This window comes from Etheostoma cragini, chromosome 21 (assembly GCF_013103735.1).
Source record: "Etheostoma cragini isolate CJK2018 chromosome 21, CSU_Ecrag_1.0, whole genome shotgun sequence".
Taxonomy (NCBI): Eukaryota; Metazoa; Chordata; class Actinopteri; order Perciformes; family Percidae; genus Etheostoma; species Etheostoma cragini.
The window spans coordinates 18,672,230-18,683,388 of record NC_048427.1 but is presented as its reverse complement, the minus strand read 5'-3'; the positions used below and the strand labels follow the sequence as shown (position 1 = coordinate 18,683,388).

The following is an 11,159-nucleotide window of genomic DNA, read 5'->3' as shown; positions in this document are numbered from 1 at the left end:
TTAAGTCAACTTAAGCATGGGCATGTAAACTTATGAGTACCACTGTATATACAGTTGATGACCCCTGTTAAACAGGCTCAGTTGGCTTGTTGTACTTTATACAGCCAGCAGACAGCAGCACACACCTATGAGTCATACACCATACTCCACCACACCTCTGACTTAGAGGAGTTCCTTTGCATCTCCTTTTACCAGCCTTGCAGTAAGCACAGTAGGTTTGTGGTATTTATGTCTTTCTTTATGAATTGTGTCCGAAATGTGGTATTTTATTGTACGTTAATCAATTCAGTTGTAGGAAAGCAGTGGGGGAAGACATTTAGTTGCATTATTGTCCAATACATATTGCCTTTGATATTTAAATTGTTTATTAAAGGAGTAGAAAACATGCATTTTTCTACTTTATTTTTCTACTTTTTCTAATTGTAATATAAGTTGGTTTAATTAGAATGGATGTATATTCCTTAGCTTCCTATGTATCAAATGTAGTCCCGCTTCACCTGAACCCCCACACGATGCAAAGCTGAGGAGGGTCTGGCTAGTCTGCATTGCATTCTGGGATGGGAGAAAAAACGTTCTCTGGTTTATTAGCGTTTCTTTAAACCAAACGCACCCGTCGTGGGTTTTGCTAAGCTTTGCACAAAGCCGCTGCAAAATACTTGTGCGAGAGAAAACTCAGATTGGAGATAGTCTAGCTAGCCGTCTCAATTTACCCTGCAGAGATCTGAGGAGCAGCCAAAAATAGTCTTCATATATCGACAAAATTTAAAATTCCAACACAAAAAAAGCAGAAGGAAACGGAAAATCATGCATCCGGCTGAAATTCCTGTGGCCCCGGGCAATCTTGTCTAGGTATATCGACTGTATCGAATAAGACCAGTTACATGTAAATAGGTCTCATGGTTGAGGAGCTATTCCTTATCATTTTGGGTTATCATTTTATTTTAGGAATGTTTTGGAAGAATAGGGCTAGGGGGCCAAAATGGGTTAGCAACACACTTCCTACACAGCAGTGGTTCATCATGTAATCATGATTTTATTTTAAGCCCTATGTTACTTTGCTACTTCGTGTCTCGAGATGGTTCTTGTGACCAAAACGTCCAACCAAATAAACCAATTCAGAGGTGACACCTGTGTACGAGGCCTTAATTTAACTAAGACAGACTCTGCAGAGTTAAAGAGGTGGACATAGTAAATAAGACTTGCTAACGGACAATATAGGAGAGTCCTCTTCAGAGCTTCCTGTAAAGGTTTTGTTCAAAACCAGTAATTTTTCAAGACCCCAGGGACGGCCTTGCAAGGTGTCTTGCACGTACCCAGGACAACATTTTCTCCAAGGAACAAACCTATTGCACTGCTCTTAGCTAAACTGAAAAAGTGCTAATGCTGGCTAATGCATTGCAGCACACAGGGACTTTTTTTGGGACGTTTGAAAATGGACATGTGACATAGTTGTAGTCTGTACATCGTCTCTGTTAACATGTATTTGCCGTGGGATCTTATCTATCTTTAAGGACAAAAAAACGCCATTATGTAATGGGAAAGGGCCTCTTCCTGGATCCTCAGTCTGTAATCCTTTTAGGAAAAAGAATGCGGAGTCCGCTGCAGCTCTGCCCCACCTTCCGATCCAAGTAGAGGGATTCCTGCAAGTAGACACGTCCTTAGTCATTTCAGTAGTCAGGGTCATGTTGTGGGACAAACTGAGGTCAGATAGAAAGAAACAGAGGCAATCTTCCTGTTTCCAAGTGGGAGATACAAACAGAGCTCAGCTTTTGGACTTCAGCCCCGAAAAGAGAATAAATTGATAGTGTTTATGTTAAGGGAATTCGTTGCAGGGGGAATTCAGAAGGGATGCAGGATGTGTGTTGATTTGTATCCACATTCTTTCTAAAGCGTTTTTCACAGGGCGTCGAATCCATCTTCAGTGACAGTGTTGGAGAACTAATCAAAGGTGAAGATGCAATGATTACAATACTTCAAGGCAGGGCTGTAGTCAAGACCACCTCAGTCGAGTCCAAGACCAAGACTAGTCGAGTCCAAGTCAAGACCGAGTCCAAAGAAGTTTGAGTCCAAGACAAGACCTAGTCCAAAAAGGTTTGAGTCTGAGTCAGGACCGAGTCCAAAGAGGTTTGAGTCCAAGACAAGACCGAGTCCAAAAAGGTTTGAGTCTGAGTCAAGACCGAGTCCAAAGAGGTTCAAGTCCCAGACAAGACCGACTCCAAAAAGGTTTGAGTCCAAGACAAGACCGAGTCCAAAAAGGTTTGAGTCCAAGACAAGACCGAGTCCAAAAAGGTTTGAGTCCATGTCATGACAGAGTCCAGGACGTATAAAAGGTCTTATGCATAACAGTATCAAGACAGTACTTTTGGGTTTCACTTTCCCTCCAATATTATAATCAACATCATAAAGACACCTGGACTCAGTCAAGACCAAAAGCCATATTGGGCCAGACCAGTGGCCGAGACCGAGACAAGTGGGAGTCCAAATACTAGCGAGTCCGAGACAAGTTCGAGACCATAGAGTCCAGACTCGAGTCCAAGACCAGACTTAAGTACCACAGCCCTGCTTCAAAGTATTGGCGGAAGTAGGGATCACAAAACTTAGTTTCATAAAGTCAAAACCAACTGCATGACTAGATGATTCCTGTTTTCAGAAAGTATTACTGTAGCAGGGCTAAAGTGAATTAGTTCATTTAACCCTCAGAGATGAATCAACTCCGCCACTCTACCTGCACAACTGTTGCCTATCCGCTAATCACCTCTGCAATACCTTGATCTCACCATCTTTGCCAGATCGTTGTATCCACCAGTGTGGTAAACTTGACCCAGCTCTTCTAGTTCGTTTACGAGAATTTTTGAACCTATCGCTCAACCAGCCGAGTCCGCATGCCTGGTCCCTTCCTCTGGTGCTCACTTTAAGGACAGATTCTCAAATTGAGGAAACATTTAGTCCTTTTCAAAACGCTCCTCTGTGTCTAGTGTCACTGTGTCCACGCTCGGACACCACTCGCTGCCATTGGCCACATCTGGACACTTTCAGCCTGACGGACTTTCTGGTCTTTTTGCAGTATTTAACATTTACGATTATCACCAAAATGTTAACATAATTGATGTATACCCATCTAACAATCTACGTATGAAATGTCCTATGTGTATATGGACATTCAGATGTCTAATTAGTATACGAAATGAGGGAAAGACGTAAGAACGCTCGGGCGATGGATTTTTCTCCTCTATTTTTACTGAACTGGACATTAAGGAGCTCTTATTGCATAATTCAGAGTTGTTGAAGCATGGTATTTTATTGGAAAGGACAGAATTAAGATCCAGTAGTTTTGACAGCTTTGATGGGACTTTCTTTAACTAACTGTCTATAGCGGTGTCCGGTTACGGCCAAGGGTAGCGCACGGCTTATTTATTGGCAATAGCGTATTTTAGCCGGCTCTTGTACAGTAAAAGCTAAAGTAACGAGTTAACACTATATACCGTTACAAAGGTAAGAAGTCACACGAGGGTTTTGCACCATTAAGACATAAACAGATCATTTATATTTGTATTTTAACAGTAATTTTGACGTTAGCCAATAAGTGTCCAAATGTGGTACTAAACAACGTTAACCTGTCTCTGTGTTTTGGGTCAGATTCCTCTCCTCAACAATTGGTGCACCTGTGTAGCTCACCTGGTAGAACAGATGCCCATATATGGTGGTTTACTCAGCACAGTGGCTGTGGGTTTGACTCCACCCTGCGGCCCTTTTTCTGCATGTCATTCCCCCTTTAATTTCTTCAACTGTTCTACATGCACAAAGGCCTAAAATTCCCAAAAATAATCTTTAAAAAAAGTGGGTCTGGATTGTAAATTTGTGACATTAACATTAACAGATAAAATTCTGGTATCTGGTACATACAATTGCTAAATCAAGTGCAGTGAATCAGGTTGTGTCCAATGATCTTTAACTCATCTTTTAATAAATAAACATATTGTGTGTATATATGTGGGTATATATATATATGTGTGTGTGTGTGTGTGAGTGTGTGTGTGTGTGTGTGTGTGTGTGTGTGTGTGTGTTTGTATACATCTGTGCTCACAATCCTTGGATGCGTCCCCGTTGACGTACTGGTTATTCCACTCCGATCCCAGTGTTTGACAGAGCTTCTGGTCTTCTTCAGTGTTAAGAGTGACTCCAGCCAGGCGCTCCACCGCCGCTTTTCTTTCTAAACCCACCGTGGTTGACAAGGTCCCCTAATCCCGGAGTTCATTGGCCTTGGAGATGGAGGAGCCTGGAATGGTTTTAATCATTAGCGCTGAGGCAGCTGCCGGGGCCTTGTGTGCATTCCACTGTTGGACTGCTACATGTGCTTGCTAGTGTTCTTGAACACCATCTTCAGCAGACCATGCTAACATGGCTTCCTCTTTTAGGCCATGTACAAAAATTTGCCATAGACATTTTTTTTTTATTCTTACAGAATTATACTTATGACTCTGTGGCTCAACGAGTTACAATGTATTTATTGTTAACATGGCGCACATGCAAATTTACTGGTTCTTTTACACGTAGACTGCATTTTTTGAGCTTTATAGGTTCAATCTCTCATAATAATGATGTCTCGGTTTTCTGAAACATCAAACATTTTTGCTTAAAGCCTTTATTATTTGACATTATATATTGCGTACATGGTGCATTTTACTATAGGAGATTTGTGCTTAATGAATACACAGTACAGAGAATTGGAGAAACAGGATGAGTAGTTTTTACCCCAGTTAAATTCAATTCAATTCAATTCTAGTTATAGTATCAATTCATAACAAGAGTTATCTCAAGACACTTTGCAGATAGAATAGGTCTAGACCACACTCTATAATTTACAAGGACCCAACAGTTCTAGTAGTTCCCTCCAGAGCATGCATCACTCCCTTTAAATCCAGTCCTGAAACTTGACATCACCGTGACCACAGTGACCTTACACTGGAGCAATTATTGACATTTAATTATGATTTAATGTTGTTTGCTTGGAGTCTAATTGACTGTCTCCCTGAGCAGGTGTGTTGAGCTCCATCCTCACGCTCCGGTAAGAGTGTTATCTTTAACCAAAACAGAGCAACTTTCTGTAAGAAAACAGCGTCCCAAGAATGTCCAGCTCTGCAGAGTGTGTGTACTCAGACCTGCCACGAGGAGCAGATAAACGTTTGAAATATTAATCATTTGATCGTTATCTGCCGGCCAGAGCAAAACAATCTCAGGCTTAAAGCGCGAAACCCTGCTAACAGAAGTTGAAAACGACTCGCCTGAGGTTAAAGTACTATGAGGAACTTTTAAATATTTGTAAAACAGTTTCACTTTCCATGTGATGATCATAAATAACTTGGAACAGGGAAAAGAAACGCTGTGTTTAAATAGTTTTTATTAAAGCTTTTGCAAATGATTAAGCACTGACAGAATGCCTCTACAGTAACAAATTCTGATGGGTCACAGATTTTGGTGCAACACCATAAAAGCCTTTGTTTGAGTGTCCTTCGGGTTAAATGTAGCAGGGGATTTCTTGATATATACCTAATTATATTTAAATTTTATTTGACGTTATCTGTTGTAGTTAGTTATTACTGATACTCGGGCAGGAAACAGAAATTGGAAATTAGAGACAATTATTGGATTGTAAAGGATTCAAAACTGACCCTGAATTGGTCTTCATCCTCCTAGACAGGTATGTAATATGTCAATTTCATTTAAAAAGTAACTTTACATAGCAAGTCATGGTTGTATGTCAGCACGAAATTACGTCCTCCTTCTATAAAGCGCCCAGTTTACATTTCTTTTGTGTCATCCCATTTTCTTTTTGATAGCTGGTACTGTGTAAAGCGCCCTTGCGTTTCATTAAAGGCACTATATAGGTCTAAGTTATTATTATTAATATTACTACTACACTGGTATTCACCCCCTATGTTAAAATACAGGGGCATAAGTATACACCCCCCTATGTTAAAATACAGGGGGCATAAGTATACACCCCCTATGTTAAAATACAGGGGCATAAGTATACACCTCCCTATGTTAAAATACAGGGGGCATAAGTATACACCCCCTATGTTAAAATACAGGGGGCATAAGTATACATCCCCTATGTTAAAATACAGGGGGCATAAGTATACACCCCCTATGTTAAAATACAGGGGGGAAAAGTACACACCCCCCTATGTTAAAATACAGGGGCATAAGTATACACCCCCCTATGTTAAAATACAGGGGGCCTAAGTATACACCCCCCTATGTTAAATTCCCACAGAGGCAGGCAGATTTTTATTATTAAAGGCCAGTTATTTCATGGACCCAGGATACTATGCATCCTGATAAAGTTGATTAAAATAGCCCCCCCCTACATCATCACATACCCTTCACCATACATAGAGATTGGCATGGTTTTACTTCAGTTAGACTAATAGCTGGTTTGGTTTGCATTGAGAGATGATTTTATGGAAAGTATCCCACTATTATTGGATGATATCTTGACGGCCTTGAGAAAACTCAATATCAAATGACTGAATATCAAAGACCTCGTTGGAACATCTCATCCAAATTGAACCTTTCACCTGCTTGAACATGTCCTGGTTCATTTCTCTACATCAACATGTCAGACCCCTCACTAATATAAACTACCCAGATGAATAAACAAATTTCATTACAAGCGTTGCTAAAGCTGATAAATTATCATCAATGGTTATTAACTTCTAATGTCCTTTTTGATCTCGAGCGAAAAAAAGAAAAAGAAACCTGTTGCCTCTACTTTAGTCACGCATGACCAAATGATGATCACATTTATTGTGGAAATATTCTGTTGCAAATGTTACCATGGGAGTTCTTTTGGGAGCATTTGCCCTGTTTAGACTAGAGTGCTGAGTGTGTGTTTGAGAGAAATATAAATAGATGATAAATCTTACGGGTGCTGAGCTGACAACCCCCCCCCCCACTCTCTGTTTTCCCATACCAGAGAGTCTTTTACTCTTCTCCAGAAAAACATGTATGGCTTAACAACATGAATCTGCAATACGTGTAATTCTAACATTTTAAAAGTCTAAAAAGTAAAAAGAAGAAAAGAAGAAAATCCGCTTTAATAGAAGGAGGGAGTGGGGGATCTGATGATGGAAGCATCTCTCATTTCGCTTCATCCAAGCTCAAGGACATATAGAGCTCCTGAAAGGGAATTAGAGGGTTGAGTCCTGTGTCACAGGCCTGTTAACCTCCTCAATGGCAAAGTTATGTCCCGCCCCAGGAGCCTGGCAACCAAAAAGCGCCTTCAGCTAGTTGGTTTAGAAAATGCTTGCCATAAATTATTAAAGGGTAATTTAGTTTTTTCCTGGATCCTATTTCCCCATGGATTGCAGCAAGTAACTAATGTGGATAAAAGTACAGTATTGAGCGAGAATGCAGTACCCAGGCTACAATGTAATCCTATTGAAAGTTTTTTCACACTGATTATTGTATGTGGGTGACAATATTTTGGAAAGGATCCCTCCAAAGAGTCCTTTTGGATAAAAATCCTTTATCTTTAACCAGAAACAGCTCAAAAATCCCCATATTCACCAGACTCCATTACCAATACTTTCACCATGTAGTATATGTACATTTTCATGTAAATCGGTAAATTAAGGGTTTGTTTCAACGAAACCAGAGTTGTAATTGTTGGAACAGTGGAAAGACAAACAAAGCTTTATATGTTGTTTTTTTTATATTGACTTTGAATGATGTGTTTTACGCGACAAAATTACTTTTAAAGTCTGGTGGGTTTTGTAGTAGTGATGGAGGGATTTTTCATATTAAACACAAGGATCTTAACCTTTAACAATGGTGGAGGTCTAGCTTATACGGAAGAGGATTAGGGCCACTGGTGAAAAATGTATGTGAGTTCTGACTTTAATCTCCGAATTAAAAAAAAGTCAGGATTCTGAGAAAAAAGTCAGAAGTCAGAGATTAAAGGCAGAATTCTGACTTTAATCTCCAAATTAAAAAAGTCAGAAATCTAAGAAAAAAGTCAGAATTCTGAGAAAAAAGTCAGAAGTCTGAGAATAAAGTCAGAATTCTGACTTTAATCTCAAAATTCTGAGAAAAAAGTCAGAACTCAAATAAATGTTTCACCAGTGACCCTAATTCTCTTCCGTAAGCTCAATAGCGGAGCAAATTTTAAGATTTTTTGTGAAGATTTGTTTTAGATTTCTTTAGACCCCAGGGATGATTCAGACACCACAAAGGATTTAGTAAGTCCTTCATTTGGCCTAAGCCCAACTCGGTACTTGCAAAGCAGAGTGTTTGAATGATAAGCAGGTCGGATGGATATCGGGCTGGTGAGTATGGTGGCAGGTAATAGCAGGTGATCAGCAAACAGACTTAGGTTCTGGTTCTGGCTGACACTGGTGGTGGAAGAGACACGGGTGACAATGTTTCCAGCAAAGCAACAACAGATCAATTCAAGTCCTACTAGAGCTCGGGGGCCCTGACCATTACCACGTAGAGAGGGTAGACAAGCTTAATGATTGATGAAAACCAGGCGTGCTAGGTTGTGATTGTCGAGCAACACCCCTGCTGAGAAGCAGTACACACACGCACACACACACTCACACACTTTTCCAAATTGTACATCCTCCTCTTTTTACTGACCACGGGAGATTTGAGCCGAGGAATAAAGGCAACAGACATTTAACAAACACAAGACATTGTTTAAAAACGATGGCAATTAAATATGATGTGTGGCACAGCTGCATCAGCTTTTCAATGTTTTGGTATACAGCTGTATTTTATGATATCTGTTAGAGGAGAAGAAGAATATGGAATCCCATAGGGGACTTAATTCAAATGATAATGTAAATGTGAAAATGAAAATGTAATTCCACAATAGCATTTTCATTTTCCACAAATTTGTTTTTAGAGTCAAAATTTCAATCATAATGCCATAATGCAATATTCACATTCACATCCTTGTGTCGATATTATATGGCTATATTAAAATCAAGAAAATATTAAAAAAATTAAAATATGTAAATGAAAACTTTTCATTTTCAAAGACTTAAAATGCTGAACAATATCAGGACAATATTCTAAATATGTTAATTTAAATTTTAAAATTTAAATGCAATATCTAAACAATCTGTCTAATTTTCCATTTAAACATGTTAGGTGTGGTGCAGGACCCGGACACAGAACGACCACAAGAGGGAGTAATGTACACAGTAAATGGGTTTAATTCTGACGGAACAGAACAACCAGCACAAAAACACATAAACAATCCAGACACGGGAGGTGATGTGGGACATGAAGGAGATCCAAGGCAGACGACGAAACGGAACACAAACGCTGTGGCAGAAACACAAGTTAAGTACAAAAGCAAGGTAAAGGAATATCAACAAGCTCGTACTAGACCAGTTACCACGGAATGTAGGTAACGAACTGGCGCCGAAGAGGCGATCGGCCCAGGTTTAAGTATGGATGAGGTGATAATGATGATGAAGCTCAGCTGTGTAGGCAGATGGAGGAGGGGAAGAGTAGACATGCCTCTAATGGAATCCAGTAAGAGCGCCCTCTGGTGGCCGATGAAAACACAGACAGACGAACAAGGAAAAACAACAACACAGAAGACAGTGGACTCATAACAGAGCCCCCCCCTCAAGGGACGACTCCAGGCGGCCCAAGCTTCCCAGGATGGGCCCGGTGGAAGTCCGACACCAAGGAAGGGTCCAGAATGAACCTCCTGGGGATCCAAGACCTCTCCTCGGGGCCGTAGCCCTCCCAGTCAACCAGGTATTGAAGGCCCCGTCCGCAGGCGGCGGACAGTATAAGCAGGATGGTCGTCAACTAACCTGACCGGCGGAGGAGGGTCAGCCGGGGGACAAAGGGCACTGGGGGTAACAGGCTTCACCTGGGAGACATGGAAAGTCGGGTGTATCCTCATAGCCGCAGGCAGCTTCAGTCTAACGTCCGTGGGGCTGATAATGGAGCTGATGGCAAATGGACCCAGGAACCGAGGAGAGAGTTTGCGCGACTCCGTCCGAAGAGGGATGTTCCGGGAAGACAACCGGACCTCCTGGCCTGGTTGGTACTGAGGAGCCGGAGCCCTGCGCCTATCAGCCACTGCCTTAGTCCGCTCCGTCGTTCGCAGAAGGGCCTCACGCGCCTCGGTCCACACCCGGCGGCAACGACGAAGGTGCTCCTGCACCGAAGGCACCGCCAATTCCTTTTCCTGGGCCGGGAACAATGGTGGCTGATAGCCCAGGGCCACCTCAAAGGGGGAGAGACCAGTGGCTGAGGTAGTGAGTGAATTGTGGGCGTACTCCACCCAAGGTAGGTGAGGAGCCCAGGTGGTCGGGTCTTGAGCGGCCACACAACGGAGCGAGGCCTCCAAGTCCTGGTTAGCCCTCTCTGTCTGACCGTTGGACTGCGGGTGGAATCCCAAGGAAAGGCTAAAGGTGGCACCTAGGGAGGAGCAGAATTCCTTCCACACACGTGAAATAAACTGTGGGCCCCGATCAGACACAATATCCACAGGTATCCCATGGGGACGGAATACATGCTGGACTAAGGTTGTGGGACGAAGAGTCTGTCAGGAGGGCCGTCTCCAGGACCAGGATCCGTGGCAAGAGCAGCCTTGACCAGCGACTCGATCTCCCAACTGACTGCGGCCACCACACAGGAGGATGGGAGCACCGACTCAGGCGCCGACGAATCCTCAGTGCAGTCAAACACTCGTGACAGCGCATCAGGTTTGACGTTCCTAGAGCCAGGACGGTAGGTGAGGGAAAAGTTAAATCAGCCAAAGAACAGGGCCCACCTGGCTTGACAGGAGTTCAGTCTTTTAGTGGACTGAATGTAGGCCAGATTTTTGTGGTCAGTCCAGACCACGAACGGTTCCACTGCCCCCTCTAGCCAGTGCCGCCATTCGTCCAACGCTAGCTTGACAGCTAGCAACTCCCGGTTACCCACATCGTAGATCTGCTCAGCCGGAGACAGTTTTTTGGACATGAAGGCGCTGGGGTGAAGCTTCTTGTCCGAAGTGGAGCGTTGGGACAGCACGGCCCCTACTCCAGAAGAAGATGCGTCCACCCCCACCACAAACTGGAGGGCAGAGTCTGGGTGCTTAAGCACAGGAGGTGAGGTGAACAGGTGTTTCAATGTAGACATGG

General features: G+C 42.5%; 1 long non-coding RNA gene across 1 annotated transcript in view; it reads right to left on the bottom strand.

The window, feature by feature from the left end:
* Positions 1 to 3,698: 3,698 nt before the first annotated feature.
* Positions 3,699 to 11,159, bottom strand: part of LOC117937434 — an 18,610-nt gene continuing 11,149 nt past the window's right edge. Inside the window, exons 2-3 of the long non-coding RNA XR_004655151.1 lie at positions 4,350 to 4,354; positions 3,699 to 3,790 (exon numbers count right to left, since the gene is read on the bottom strand). This is a non-coding gene — a long non-coding RNA (uncharacterized LOC117937434). The remainder of the gene's footprint in view (positions 3,791 to 4,349; positions 4,355 to 11,159) is intronic.